Genomic DNA, 15,952 nt, shown 5'->3' on the forward strand with positions numbered 1-15,952 from the left:
GGAAGGACACAAGGGAACACCAGCCCCGATCGCTGCTGCAAACCCCCTCTGGCACACACGGAAGGTCCCTGTGCGATGCCGAGGTGCAGCACGGTCCTGACCGTATCAGCACTGAAAACCCCAAAGGCTCTAAAATGACACCAAGATTTACCAAGGGTCGCTGCTTGACTCTGACGAAGAAATTTCACTTCAACCTTTCCAACCCATCCCTTGCCGTCTCCGGCAAGCACGGTACGTTTGCATCTCCTGTCCCGACGCTGCGACATGGTGCTGGTCCCTCTTCAATGGATTTACATTTCTATTAGAAATACTGTAAATAATTATTGCCATCCTGCAGCGCTGGCCGCTCCCCTTGGGCCCTGGGAGCGACGGCTGCAAGTGGCTGGAAATTAAACCAACTGTCAGCATCGCACTCGCTCTGTCCGTCAAAACAGCGCCCGGCTCCCAGCAGCTGGGGTGTGCGGGGTGAAAGGCGCAGTGTCTCGCCAAACAACGGCCACTTTCACGCCAAGTGCTGTTGACACAGTGAGAACCGAGTTCCTCTCTAAACACGACACCAATAGGGCTGCTATTCCTCTTGTTTCCTCGGCCCTACTTAACAGCTTTTCCTAAAACAAAAAATTCGTGTGTGGATCACAGAATTGGAGAATCGTTTTGGTTGGAAGAGACCCTCAAGATCATCGAGTCCATTAACCCAGCCCTGGCACTAACCCCTGTCCCTGAGATCCTCATGTCCATCTGTCCAACCCTCCAGGGATGGTGACTCCAGCACTGCCCTGGGCAGCCTGTTCCAACGCCCCACAGCCCTTTGGGGAAGAAATTGTTCCCCAGATCCAACCTCAGCCTCCCCTGGCGCAACGTAGAGGCCGTTTCCTCTCATCCTGTCCCTTGTTACCTGGGAGAAGTGACCAAACCTCCTTTAAAAATTACAAAGACATTTTGAACGATTCCTAGAGTTGCGGGTTTCTAGCCCAAATGGGACCATTTCATCCTTTCTTTGTCTGGAGTGGTTTGCTGCCCACAGCCATGAAGCGGCTGATTGCCTGGCATCCCCATCTCATCCCAGCATCCCCATCCCATCCCCATACCGGCATCCCCATCTCATCCCAGCATCCCCATCTCATCCCAGCATCCCCATTCCGGCATCTCCATCTCATCCCAGCATCCCCATCTCATCCCAGCATCCCCATTCCGGCATCCCCATCTCATCCCAGCATCCCCATTCCGGCATCTCCATCTCATCCCAGCATCCCCATCTCATCCCAGCAGGCACCAGCACCTCCCAGCGATGTCTAACCAGTGTCACTCCCATCTGTCACCGCCTGCTCTATTTGCGCTCCCATCCTCGCCAGCCCATGGGGCAGCTCTGTGTGCAGCAGAACGGCTCATTGGGAAAGGGTTCGGGTTTTCAGTACTTAGTTTTTAAATGCAAATACTTCTCTTTGTTTACAGTAGAGAAGGTAGGTCAGACAAATGCTCCTGGCGCCCAAAGCAAACAGCTGAGAAGGTCTGTCACCACTTCAGGAGCACATTCCCCACCTGAAGTGAGAAAGTGATGGGCAGAGCAGAAGCACAAGGTCTGGGGAGCAGAGCTGCCGACCTCAGCCCCCATCCTGGAGCACTGCAGACCCCACAGCAGAGCTGGAGCTTTCAAAAGCAGCTATCAGCTTCAAGATGCTTTGAGATTTCTGCTCTGGAAACACGAGGTGAGAGGTCCTGAAGCCAAGCAGAGGAATTTTCCACATGCGGCCTCAAATCCTGCACGTCCCCGTCTGCAATCTGCTCCTGCAGAGCCCGGAGACGCCCGCAAGGTCACGCAGCTCTGCTGAAGCAGGCGCAGAGGCGTCCCAGGGATAAGAAAACGCGACGGGCGCTCCGCGTCAGCGCGGTCACAGCAAATGCAAAGCGATAGAGCAACTCGGCGGAGCTGAGGAGCATCTGCATGAAGGACAAGAGCCAAGAAAACAAGGCTCCTGGGGGAGTCCCGTCCTCCCGAGGGCAGAGCTCTCCTCCCTCCAGCGACCTCTCTTCCTTCTGTCCACGCCAAAGCTCTGCTGCTGCGCTTTTCGGTTCCCTATTTGCGAACCTGCTTCTCAATAATTGAATGATAAAGTCCCATTATTGCTTTTGCCTGACCTATAACATCAGCAAAAAAAACCCCTAAAAATCGATCAACACAGACTCTCCAAAACAAGTGAACTCCAACTCCGCCAGCCCCCAGAGAAAACAAAAGCGCAGGAATCCAGTTCCAAATAAATAAATGCAGAAAATAAACCACCAAAGCGAAGTTTGCACAGTCTACACCCCCGGGGTGTCCCCGCACCATGGCACGCTGCCCCAGAGCCCTCGGGGTGCTGCAGTTCAAACAGAAAATCTATTTTTAATGACTTTGGGGAGTGTAGTAGAGATGCCAAGTAGTTCAATGTAATTAAAGCCATCTATCACCCAGTGAGCACGAGCCCAAAGTTGATGAACTTTCCAATGAGATTGTATTCTTCCCTTCATTCATGAAAAACCGACCGCTTTGTGCTGCTGCAGGAGAGGTGAAAAAGTGTGGGAAGGAGCAAGGAGGGCTCATCAGTTCCAGCTGTTAACGTGACAAGGTGACAGAGCCGGGGAAAATAAAGTCAAACTTTCTCAAATGCTCCTAAGAAGTTTGACAGGCTTTTCTTCCCGCTGTTTTCCTCCCTGCACCTTCATGCAGAACCATTCATATCCAGAGTCCTCCTGTGATATCGTTTCTGCCAAGGAGAAACTGCATCTTTGCTGAGAGAGACCTGTGGGTCCCATCCACCCCACACTGTATGAAAAGTCCTACCTGGAAATGATTTATTCTTTGAGCAGAATAATCGAGGTGGAGATGCCGGACACGCTCAGCCTGATGCCGGGATGCAGCCAGAGCATCGCATGGGGCATCAGCCAGGACACAGGGGAGGAAGACAAAGGGGGAGACTTTAAGGGAACTGAGGAGCATCCCCAAAGTTCTGTTGAGCCCCCAGAGGCAGGAATACTCGCTCCATCAGGGATTAAGCCATTTGTCCCTGTAACAGATGAAGGCACGGGGAGTTCTCCCGACAGGTACAGCAGGACCCGGCTCTCCTCTCCCACACCGCTCAGCAGAGAAAGGATTATCTGAGCTACCGAAGGGCTGTCAGAACCACATCAACGCCTGGAACTTTTGGCAGAAAAGCAGCGAGTGGGAGAGGACACAGAGACAATGTTGCCATGACTACAAAGGGATTATTTAATTACAGCGCTGCAGATGCATGCAGAGAAAGTCCCTTAAACTCTGATCCAAGCAACCTTTTCAATGAGTTTGGCTTCCCGGCTTTAAGAACCTCATTAGCATGTTACGAGGCCAAGCTGTGTTTGAGCACAGGAGAGCAGATAGCTTTCTTAGCAAGTAATCAGACCTTCTCCAAGCAAACCTGTCTCCTTGGCTCCCAGCTGGGCTCCTGGGGAGGTGATCAAAGCCAGGGCAGCCTCCTCTGGGAAGCAAGAGTTTGCGGAAAAAAACAGCAAATGCCCCAGGGCAAGGCTTAATCAGGCTGTAAAATTGTCCTCAAGCCAGAGTTTCCTCCATCCAACCCAGCAGCAGCCGGCAGGACTCGGGTTCAGAGCGGATTTGTGTGCTGGCACACAGGCTCCCGCAGACAAACGCTTTTCCCATGGTTTACTGTGACTCGAGTTAATCATCGCATCAGTATGAAACATCTGGAAGAACCATGTGCCAGGCAGAGATCCCATCCCTGCTCCAAGGAGCAGCGCAGCGGCGTGTAAACCCGGCGGAGGGAAAAAAATGGGTTTAATCTCAAACAGGTGACCACTCGCCAAATAATGAGTCAGTTCAACCTGCCGGCTCCTCCTCTGCCCTTGGTGGGTGACGATGACACAGAGGAGACTCAGCCTGTTCTCCCAGACGGGGGTCTCAGTCACTTGGGTCCCATTCCTGTGCCCAGCCCATGCTCTGAGTTACCCACCGGCACCAGCCTACCCGTGACAGCCACCAAAGGGACGCGGCAGGGTCAGCTCTCCCTCCTGCTTTGCACAGACCATCTGCACTGCCCAAGTAGTTACCCAGGCTTCCAGAATCAGCCAATGCAGCAGAATTGATGGATTGAAGAATTAGGTCAGACTTGAGCACAGAGGTGGCTCCTGGCTGGGGAGCCCAGAGATGGGGGTACAGGATCCTTGGCAGAGTATCTGTGTCATTTCAGACACTACGCTGCTCTCTTCTCCCACAGAAATTCTATTTGACAAGAAAAGGGGGTAGGTAGCGTGATATATGTGTACGCGCACTAATAATGAGGAATGAGATGTTAAAGGTCTCCACCACAAAACCGAGGTAATGCTGCAACACATCCACGTGGATCCTCCCCTGGAAAACCATGGTGCCTCAGGAGAGCTGCATTTTACCTTCTTGACTGCAAAAAATAAAGTTCAAATGAGTTTCTGGACATCAGGCTCTTTCTCGGCATCCGCAGCTGCTCCGTGACACAAACTCCCGTGGGATGTCCCTCTGGGCTTGCTCTGGATTTCAGGACCAGGGGCTGACGTGCCCAGAGCGGCCACACGGCACATCCAAGTGTCCCTGCCTGGGGACATCGCTGTTGCCACCAGAAGCGGCTTCTCGAAGCGTTGGCACCGTCTTCTGACAAACGTGCTCAACGAGACCACCTGCCATGGCCACCAAGCCATGGAGCAGCGTCCTTCACAGCGCTGATTAGTCCAGGCCTCAGGGGAGCTAATTAATAAGGATAAAAGGGGAAGAGCTTTCCAAAATTTCTGGGCTCAGGTGAGGATCAATCCGACGCAGGAAACTTTCATCTCGCATCAGTTCATGGCCTCCGCATTCAGCGCTTTGCCTTGCTGCCGTGTAACTCATAGTGATCCCTGCAGTCATTTAAAAGTTTTAACAGAAGCTCAGAAAATTCATTAAGGTGAATAATTATAAAGTGCACACTTCTTCCCCTCTCTGTTTTGCAAGGAAAGTGGCAAAACCAGAATTCTGAATAATTCTGGAGTTATAACCAATGTAATTAGGTGTTCAACGCACACTTACAATTGGGCTGTGCTTATTAAAATTACTGTTTTAGTCAGAACGTTGCCAGAGAGTCATTAACAGCACAATGGTTCGATTCCCCAGGACTCTAATTATACTTGGGTGCTGGCAGCGTGGGGGATGCCGCATCCACCGCCCGCTTGGTACCACAGGTGATGCCCGGCGGGGACATCCCAGAGCCTGGGGACCGGTGCCAGGAGACACCAGCACAGGGGACAGAGCCCCAGGGACAAAACACCCCGGTCCCGACTCGGTGTTGCGTTTTGTCATCAGTGATCGGGCTGGACGGTGCAGGTGGTGGCATCTCGGGCTCTGCTGTTTCCTCCTCGGAGAGAGAATCTCAGTTCGCTTTATTCTGTGCGATGCTCTGAGGCAGAAAAAGGCCGGGTTTGCGTTAACTCTGTCCCGAGGGCACGTGAACTTGGCCAGGAAACATCCGTGCTGTCCGTAGGGCTGATGCTGGTATGGACAGAAGCCCAGCTGTGAATATGGTTGGACTCGCTGATCTTAAGTGTCTCTTCCAACCCAAACAATTGCGTGATTCTACGAATATCTGCAACATGAGCACTGGGTTAACATTTCAGTGGACCTCCCTGCATCCATCATCAGCGTCACCCGGGGTCTTGGCGCTAAGGAGCACCTGTGATGTGACAACAACTGGAAGCAGAGATACCTTGGAGGGAATGATAATGCCCATCTGGAAACACCCTGAGCATCCATCATCATCATCATCATTATTATTATTATTATTATTATTATTACTACTACTACTACTACTACCAGCCCTGCTCCAAGCAGCTTCTTACACTGCTTTGGAAATGATGGAGGATTCAGAGCGGGTGCCGATGCCCTCTCTGTGCCAGGGAAGGGAGCTGCGTGCTCTGAAACGCACACATCCAGATCTGTTAGGAAAGGCCTAAACCTCAGCGGTGTGTATCACAGGAAAGCTCCGTGCCTGCTGCTTGCAATCGCCTTCAGCCGTCTGTTTTTCCTCTCTTCCCATAAAAACCACACGCTAGACGGCAGAGGCCCCTTCCCCCAAGCTGCCAGCCTAGAACTCATGAATTCAGTTAAGTTGTTAAAAGGGATTGTGGCAGGCTAAGATAAAACAGAGGAGTTTAAAATGACAAACAGACTCCTAAATGGGATTAGAGTCTTAATGAAAACAGTAATGAATGAATGAGGCGACCAAATATTACCCATTAATATTAGACAGATAGATTAGATCCCTAGGCGCTGCATTTAAAACCGACATGAAATTACTTCAATTACTCTGCATTGATAAATAACAAGGTGATATTTACTGTTAAAACACATTTCCTCCGCCCTTCCCCATGCTTGCTTTGGCTTCTGCATCCCAAGAGGGAGAGCAGACCGGAGAGAGGCTGAAAAAAGGCACCAAACTGGGAAGCTCCTCATCTCCCCTCCTTTCCATGGGAGACCCGGGCTCACCAGCATCCACCGCACACGTGTTCCAGGGCACCTGCTGCCGAGGACTCATCCCATTAGTCTCAATTACTCCCATCAACACCGCTATTTCAGCCCTTGTATTTCTGTGCAAGAGCCAAAGCAATCACTGCGATTCACTTAAAACCTGATGCTCGCAGCATCCTTCCACCTCAGAAATTCACTCTACCTTCGCTTGCTGGGGGATGCAGCTGCTCCGCATCCTCCTTTCCACCCAGGGAAGGCAAGATTAACCTGATCAGAGGCCTCTTTCTAATGAAGAGATCATAGATGGATAATTCCTGGGTGCTTGGTGGTATTTGCATGCTAATGATGAAAGGCCTCTGGTAAAGGTAATGTCAACAAGAGTCCCTGGTCCTTCCATCCCAGCCATCTGTTTTCTGGGTTCAGGAAAGCCCCAGAGAACAGGTTGCTTGCTGCTACAAAAGCTGCAAAAACATCTTTTCCAGCTCCGCCGCCTTGGTTTGCAAACCTTTGATAAATGAAGTGTTCTCCATGTGACACAGGAGATGCTGTGCTCCAAGCTGGATGCCCAGCCTAGCAGGACGATAAACAGAGCACGACTGTGGGCACACCTGCACAGGTGTGTCAAACCACTGATGCTTTGCTGCTCTTAAATACCTTTGCAAAAAAAAAACAAACCACCCTCATCCAACCTCATAACATATCAGTCAACAAGAAAACCAGAAAATATCTCGTTTCAGAGATACAAGAGGAGCAGCCCATGGAAAGCGTGCGGAGCGAATCGCGAGCCAGAGAAGCTGAGCCCAAAGCCGGGTCCTTGCTGCAGTCGTCGGATACGTCACCTCGTGTTTTCTGAGCATTAGGAGTGGAATCAAATCCTCTCAGCTGGGATGCAGCCCCCCGGGGAAAGGCTGCACAGCGGTTACTCTGGCTGAAATATTGCTAAGCTTGGAGGATTCATTAAGTGTGGGAATGGGGGGCACCATACAGATATAAATTAACTTTCCAGAAAGGCAGCAAACCCCAGGCTTTGTGCTTTCCCACCCCAAACAAGGGGTAAAGCAGGGAAGTGAAGAGGGAGGAATGCACAGAGCTCTTCCCATAGCTCAGGGGATGGATGACCTTTCCAATATTATACCTGTATAAATCTTATTTAATTGAAATAATTAAAAAAAATAAATGAAAGCTAAATCATTCCCTGCAGCAGATTTACATTGAAAACAAAGTCTGTTCAGACAGCAGTTGGTTTACACAACAGGCATTTAACATTCCTTTCCTAACTACTAGGGTGACTCCTGACCAGCTAACCACAAGATGAGTGATGGGAGCCCTGTAAGCCAAAGGCAACTCGCCAAGACGCAGGCAAAAGAAACAGCGCCAGTCCAGTGTGTACTTTAAACACACCATTAGGGGTTTTGGTGGATCACAAGTCACAACGTGGTGGTTTTCACCCATCAAACCTTCCCCACAATATTCGCATCCTTTGGGATGCGACTTCATTTTTAGTGCCACCACCGAGTTGGCGCTTTCAACACCCACTGGGAACCCGGGTAAACTAACTAAGGGCCTCCCGTTATCTGAAATAAAAGCTGGAATGGCTTTTTGTAGCCAGAGAAGGTTGGGCAAAGAGTTTAGCTTTTATCTTTACCTGCTTTTCCTTGGGCTGCTGTTTTGCTGCATGGGAGAAGCAGAATCAAAGCGCAGCTCTGGGGCGATAGCATTGCTGTGACGAGAGGCAGAGGTGATATAAGCTCAGAGCTCTATACATAAACTCCAGAATTGCTGCATTAATGCTCCCAGTGCTGCAATGCTAAGTCACTTGTCCCTAGAAGCCACATCAGCTCCTGCCGTAAACAGTTACTTTGACATCAGCTTCTCACTGTCCGGATACAGCACTCAAAACAGTGGCGTTTTGGGCAAATAATGCCACGAAACTATTTCTGCTCCATCAGAGCCTGAGGAACTTCTGCATATATTTCCATAAATCTCCCGGGCGTCAGCACAGCAATGAGCGGACAGACTGCGAGGGGGACCTTGTTACTGCTGCTGAGGCGACTGACACATCGGCTCGGGAAAGACTTGGACCAAAATCACAAAATAAACCGGCTTGCATGAAAATCAGTAGCTTTGTGTTTCTGTTGAGGCTGGAAATCAGGGGGAAGGTCCCCCCAGCTACTGAAATGTGCAACGGGTTGCCCTAGGAGGCTGAAAGTAGATGGCACTGAATAGACTTGCAGAAGATCGATTCTTCAAGGGCCAACTTGGGAATGACTAAAATCTGTGAGAGTGCCCCCAGAGCTGGGGGGTAGGTGACCACAGCGGGTCTTATTGCCATAGTAGAGGAGGCTGCTGACATTTCTAGGCAAAATTTAGTCCCTGGTGTGATGTTTTTCAGCTGCAAACCCCCAATGGGAGGCAAACCCCCAGCTGTGTGCTGCTGGAAGGGGATCTCCCCTGCTTCCCGCTGGGAGCCTGAAGCAGAGCAGCTGCTCCAAGGGCATTTCTCTGCAGGACGGCTGGCAAGGGACAGGGTTAATAGCCCCACTCCACGTGTGACATCTCTTCCCTCTCTCCGAGCGCTTCTAATTACCAGGCTAAAGAAAGAGGGGCAGCCGGCAGCATTGGCCAGACCCCGACCCCATCGATCTCAGCCCGTTGGCCAAGGGAAGGGCTTCACCCCCATGTGGTCCCCAGCTTCTCCCATCCCACCTGCACACAGAGCAAGCTAATCAAGGCCAAAGCCACCCTGGATAAAAAAAAAACCCAAAGGGGAGCACCAGCAAGTCCCTTCTTCCAGCAGCTTTGGGGGGCCATGAATAAATAATGCTGCTAGTGAAAAGCTGCCTGCGCAGCCCCGGCGCGGTGGAGGGAGCAGACCGATGACTCTATTTCTGATGCACCGGCAGCCTGACAATTGGCAAATGAACCTCTGCAGTTATCTGTTTCCCCTCTTTATTCTTTTCTCATAAAAACTGGCAGGAACAGGGGTAGGAAAGAGATGCTGGCGGCAGCTGTGTTCAGTATGAAAAATGAGCAGCATATGTATGGGAGGCAGCTGGAGCCCAGCGCTCGCTGCAGAGCAGGGACCCCACGGCTCCCTGTCACACTGGTTATTGCCCTCTCTCCCTGTGCTTAACCCTTGCCGTGCTCTGCTGCTGCACGTACCGTGATAGAGCAAATCAGCCAAACCCACCGGGACCTGAGCCCGCACCTGACGGTCACCAACACCCGGTGTCCCCAAACGGCAGCGCGTTCCCTGCGTTTCTGGCATGCCCGGGAGCTTTCGGAGAAACTGTAGCCCTGCAGGAATGGACAACATGTGTATGTGCGAAATAAGAGACCACAGCTGCTCCCAGAAGCAGATGAAACATTATCCTCCGTTTACAGATGAGGGACTAGAGCTGAGGCACGATGGGGCACAGCACCAGGGCTGCAGCCTGTGTGCCCCTTCCTGGGGCTCTGCCGCTCTTCCTCCTGAGCCTGCTTGGCTAAAAGGTCCCTATGCAGACAAGGTCTGCAGCAATTTGCCCCAAAACGCTTGGCGGACCCTGTGTCGGGGCCAGTGTCCCAATGCCACCCCCTTCCTGCCTGTCATGGAGGTAGAACCGGAGCTCCATGCGGCTTGTCCCCATCCCTGCCCGCTCAGCGTCCCCCCTCCAGCTCCTGGCCACTTGCCACCCCTGGCACGCACAGGGACACCGAGGCCACATTTTGTTTACCCTCCTCGCTCAGGAGAAAGCCCAGGGCTGCACGGGGGGACGTGTCTCGCCACCCACCTTGAAAAGGGATCCCACGTGGCCAACTGGCTGCGGCACAGCAGGGTGGGCAACCCCGCATCTGCCCGCTCCGAACAGACCCGCAGGCTGTGCTCCGCGACAATGCCGCCTTTGTTCCCGGCTCTGGCACGTCCGAGGGTGTCAGTGACACTGAAAAGCTTTGACTGGCCCTTTCTGTTTGTTTTCTTGGCACACGCAAGTATCATTTCAATAGCCCAACTTGGGCTCTGCCCTGCACCTCGCGTGTGACCGACATTATTATTCAACAGCGGCTTTGCCCAGAGAATGAGCACAAAATTACGGCTTCCAGCCCCTCCAATGCCCTCTTACCTCTCTGCCCGCTTTCCCAGAAGAGCATCCTGCATCCCAAGACTAAGAGGGCTGTGGGGCTCATCCCTCGGACCCCCACGTCCCCCGGGATGTTGCCTTTCCAAGGGGACAGGGCACTTTGGGGGTGCCAGTATGACCCCCCCATACCCTGCTCAGCTCTTCTTGCAGCCGGTCCTAAAGCTCTGCTTGCAACTCGAGCAACCCTCGATTCCCTGTTTTGTGAACCATTTCAGGGTTCTTCAAATTATTTCAATACCGCATTAAACCTAGGAGGAAAGTCACAGGCATGACCGGTTTGTGTAATTTTATAGAGCCTTGAAAATCCAAAGCATCTGAATGCCCTAAGTAGCTCTAAAGGTCACAGAGTCGTATCATTACTGTTTTCACAGCCTGACCGTGGTCCTGCTACTCTTTTGCTCCAGGAACGCTGCCATAGTCTCCATGGCTTTTTAGTAACTATTGCTCTCTAACTACATTATGCTGTCCTTGCCAGTCAATTTTCTGCTACTCCATCACTTTCCCATTTGTATATCATTACATACGGCTGTCAAAAATATAATTTAGGAACCTGACCACCAGTGTGAGAAATGAACCCTCCTAAGTATATCCCAAACTCTCTAATTCCAAAAGAAAATGAGCTTTAAGCCTTTTGCCCCAAAGAAGAAAACCACTGTCCCATGGCAGCTGTAGCACGCCAGCCCTGTTATCACACACAGGCACAGCAGAGAGGGGGGGTCACCAAAAGTAACAGCTCAGGAGACAAAGCAGCGAAGCTTCAGGGGCCAAATCAAATTGCAGGAAAACAAAGAGCTGGGGAAACGCATCGTTGCTCGCTCCATGCAGATGGCACCACGTTTGCTCCCACCAGGACCTGGGCACAGCGGGTACCGCTGCATCCCAACCACCATGGGACCAGGACGGGCTGGGGGTTAAGATATTATTTGCATCAGAGCCTCAAGGAAATGCCCATGGATTATCCCAATTTACTACTCTGAACAGGGCATTTTTCCATAGGGATGCACACAGAGAACCCAGCTAACCTTGCCCACGCTCAGTTGCTGGTAACCCTGGGTGTCTCTCTCTATGATAAGGCACTGAGCTCGCCCTCTCAAGGCCCTGAACTAACAGTTTAGACTTGAAGAGCAAATTTAGATAAAGAGGAACGTCCCTCCTTCCCTCTGCAAACACACACACACTTCTGGTAGTGCGGTTCACACCATTAATTAGCTGCTTCATCGCAGCACTAACACTGGGGCTCTCCAAGATGCATCCTCACTGAGTACGAGGGGCACCCAGAAACTGGGAGTAACCTCTCCTTTTGTAATGAGTTACAAGAAAACGTGCCGGTATTACAAAACATTTACTGCTGTACAGTACTCATCTTTTCCTCCTGAAACAGAAGGTGTCGCCAAGGAACTTAAAGTCCATTGTGAGCACCACCAGACACAGTGGCGGCTGTGGCTTCCATTCTTTGGAGGCTTTTCCACTGTCACCAAGTCTGTCCCCTTCCCTTGACTCATAAGACTCCCTGAAAGAGACCTGTCCACATAGGATAGAAACAGGCTGCTATGGAGCGAGGATTCATTTGCGGTGGTTTTCAGTAACAGCTACAGTCGCTCTCATTTCGTTCAGCATCCTTGGCAGCAGTGGGACAAATTCGCTGCTGGTGTAATACTCAAATTCATTTCAATAGATTTATGCTGAGACTAAATTCGGCCCCACATATTTTACTCCTAAGCTTAGTAATCAGCAGTGGAAATAATTTGCTGTTGGCTGCTCTGATGTCGCCATCTTTTCCGCATATCGAAATGACAAAGACACCAGGCCCTCAAAGTCCCATTGAAGAATAATTGGAAATCCAAAGTGGCGCTAAACGTTATTTTCTAAATAAAATGCATTCAATTACAGACCATGAGGCTGTAAAGCATTAGAAAAGATTAGTAGAGTAGGAAAAAAGAAGTATTCAAGCCTTCAGAGATTTCATTATATGCACAGGATACCCTCTGTTCTTTGGGACAGGAGATAAAGCGAATGCAAAACACAGCAAATATTTCCAGCAGCCTGTGCTGTCCCAGAAGGGTCAGGATGCTGCTGCACAACTGGATTTTCATCTCAACTGTTGCACATAGTGCCATGACAGGCAGGCACAGCTGATTTTGCTTCCACCAGCGCCTTTTGTTACAAAAGCAGATTTCCCAGCTTGTTTTCAATCGCAGACAGTTTGTTCCAATAAACCAAGTGCACATTTGTCAATACTCTACAGCAAGGCACCTGGCAGCCCTGTGCCCCAGGACGGGAACTCTCCGGCAGTTCCCTCGGTGCTGCCCAACGCTGGGACGTCCCCGTCGCTGGGCTTGGCCGGAGCTTTGCTCTCAGCAGCAAAAGCCAATAGACACTTGGAGGGTGTGCAGCAAATTCTGAGCAAGGTCTAGACCGAGACGTGGAGGGGAAGATCTCCCCTGGGTCTATATGCGTTAGGCAAGGTGGGTGAGAAAAACAAATAATAGATGAAACAAGAAAAAGCAGAAAACAGAGCAATAAACCTTCCAGTAGAGAGATGCTGCAATGGGAAGAGATGGCGCTGAAGAGTGACGGGCTGGAACACGAGGGATTAGCGATCTCTGCAGGTACGAGCCCTGCATGTCAGGGTCTCCAAATTGTCCCCAAAACCTGCAGAGGGGGAACAAACCCATGCAAACATCCAGGAGCTGGAAGTCAGAGTCTCCGTTGCGAGGCGTTTGCCATGTCTGTGTTTTAACAAGCGCAATAACGCAGCAGATGTGCTCCAAACTTCAGCAAACAACACAATGGCCATCAAGCGAAGGAGGACAAAGACAATCGTATTTCACGCCGTAGGAGCTGGTAAACCCGTGCTCAGAGCAAGAAAGTCACGGCCAAACAAACATGACCCCGAGTGGGATCTGCGGCTCCGGCAGGCGCATTCTCAGCCTACACAAACAGGGAAAGACGAGATGCATTTATCTCAGACACTTCATTTCAACAGCTTTCCCTAACAGCTCTGGCCCCTTGAATTAATACATATTGCCAAGCAAGCTGCGGAGCAGCCAAGCAGTGGGGGAGATATAGTTATTTACATGTCTGATCGCCCTTTCCCTAGAAGGATTAAAGACCAGGTGAAGTTTCTTTGCCACTAGTATTTTATTTTATTTTTCCTTTTTAAAAGAGTAGATAATTGTCACTTGAAATCATTCAGCTGCAGATGCAACAAATTCCTGACCTGCGGCTGATCTCCAATGACCACGATGACATCTCGACTCCACTGATAAATACACCCTCGCGATGGGGGAGAGGGGAGAACAGCCTACACGTAACCGAGGATGGATTTATTCCAGCCTTTGCTATAAGGCTGAAGGCTAGGAAGCCAAATCCCCCTCTCCCAGGGTTTCATTAGCTGGGAATGGCTTTCTAACGAGATTTACACAATCTAGCCTGGAGCCTACACATTTTGCTCTGCACCCAGAGACAATAACAACGGGGAGCTAAGGAGACGCCTTCTTTTTCTCTGGTCACCCATAATTCAAGACTGTTACCCTGCTGCCACCGATGTGATTACACAGAGTGCAAAAATAAAATCAAAACCTGCCCTTCTATAGCATTAAGACTCCAATTTCAACTGACCCAAGCCCGGAAAATTTATAGTTATGGGGACCACATTCAGTCCATTAGGAAAGGATAGGAAATTGCCAGCTGGGGTCTAAATGACTTTCTCACCTTGCCTTCCACCGGCCAGGAGTCCAGTTGGGGGGAGCAGCATCACTCCTGTACGGACACCCTGCACACACCAGAGAAGGGGACCAGGGTGGGTATTTTGGGGGGGTTGTGGCAGGTGGAACTGTGTTCCCCAACCCCACTGCACCCCTGGAAGGCCACGGAGAGCCCTAAGCTGACCATTCCCTTACACGCTTTGATGGACTGAGGTTCTTCACATCCTCTGCTGCAGCAAACGCACACCCCGAGCCTGAATCCAGACCCCTCGAAATCATGCAGCCGCCCTACAGGGATGCTGTGGGAGACCCACAGCTTCCCCCAGCACCCTGCTGGGACGAGGTGACAAGGACAGAGCTGCGTCCCGGGCCACCAGCCGGGCCACGCAAACCGAAAGCAAAGACCTAAACTAGAACAATCTTTGACTAACGACTGAGTTTGCACGCTCCTCTCCGCAGCAGCAGGGATGCTGTTTCTGGCACGGTTTCTCCAATAACGCTGTTCTAGTGCGGTCAGCTCTTTTTGGATGGAAGGATTTGAAGCAAATTCTTTTTGTGGACAGGTCTGTCGGCTCACACGAAGGCCCAGCGACACGAGAAGGAGTTGTTTTTTAACACCCATCCTCCCCTCTGAGTCCTCCCCTAAATAAAAAAGACCTTATCATCATGTTCTTATGGAGATATTATTAGCACACAAGACACTGACAGTTGCCTGCCTGTGAGTCACTTCTTAAAGGGATGGGGAAAAGCCTGCACCAACGGCGGCTTGTTAGGAGACAGTGAACATATCAGTCATGAGCCGTAGCGCTAAATACCAGCCTTATCGCAGCAGATTAGATGGGAGATGCTCATGTCTGGAGCTCATGTCCTGTGCAGCTGGGTGGACCAGGGAATGACAGTGACACAGGCCACCAGCAAGCGAAGCAGGTGGCAGCGGGGCAAGCGGAGACCCCTTACCCAATTCTGCCTTGAATGGCAGTTGACTTTGGTCATTTTGGATTTGATTTCTATCACTGTAGTGCTCTGGAATCCACAGCATTGACCAGGATCATTAAGGGTGTCACTAACAAAGCAAAAGGCATGTCCCTGCTTCCAACAGTCAGAGAATCATTTTGATTGAAAGAGACTCTCCACATCATCGAGTCCAGCCATTCCCCCAGCCCTGGCACTGCCCCGTGTCCTGAGAACCTCATGTCCGTCTGTCCAACCCTCCAGGGATGGTGACTCCAGCACTGCCCTGGGCAGCCTGTTCCAATGCCCCACAGCCCTTTGGGGAAGAAATTGTTCCTAAATCCAACCTCAACCTCCCCTGGCGCAACTTGAGGCCGTTTCCTCTGCTCCTGGCGCTTGTTCCTGGGGAGCAGAGCCCGACCCCCCCTGGCTCCAAGCTCCTTTCAGGCAGTTCAGAGATCAGAAGGTCTCCCCTCAGCTCCTGTTCTCCAGGCTGAACCCTGTTTTGGGTCACCATGACCCCCAGGCTGACGCAGCTCAGATCCCACCAGCACCTGCGTCCACCTCAGCTGCTAAGAAACCCTCCATGCTTGAGTCTTGTTTCTGGGCCCCTGTACTACTCAAATCTTATTTTTCCCACTGCTGGTACGTGACTCCAAATGGGTCTTTTAATTAAA

The 15,952-nt window shown here is 51.1% G+C and overlaps 1 protein-coding gene across 1 annotated transcript in view; it reads right to left on the reverse strand.

The window, feature by feature from the left end:
- The window catches only part of PLXNA2 (plexin A2), a 138,754-nt gene that overhangs the window by 65,330 nt on the left and 57,472 nt on the right, over nt 1–15,952 (reverse strand). The gene's annotated exons all lie outside the window — the stretch shown is intronic.

The sequence above is a fragment of the Streptopelia decaocto genome (genome assembly GCF_964273445.1).
Source record: "Streptopelia decaocto genome assembly, chromosome: 19".
NCBI classification, from domain to species: domain Eukaryota; kingdom Metazoa; phylum Chordata; class Aves; order Columbiformes; family Columbidae; genus Streptopelia; species Streptopelia decaocto.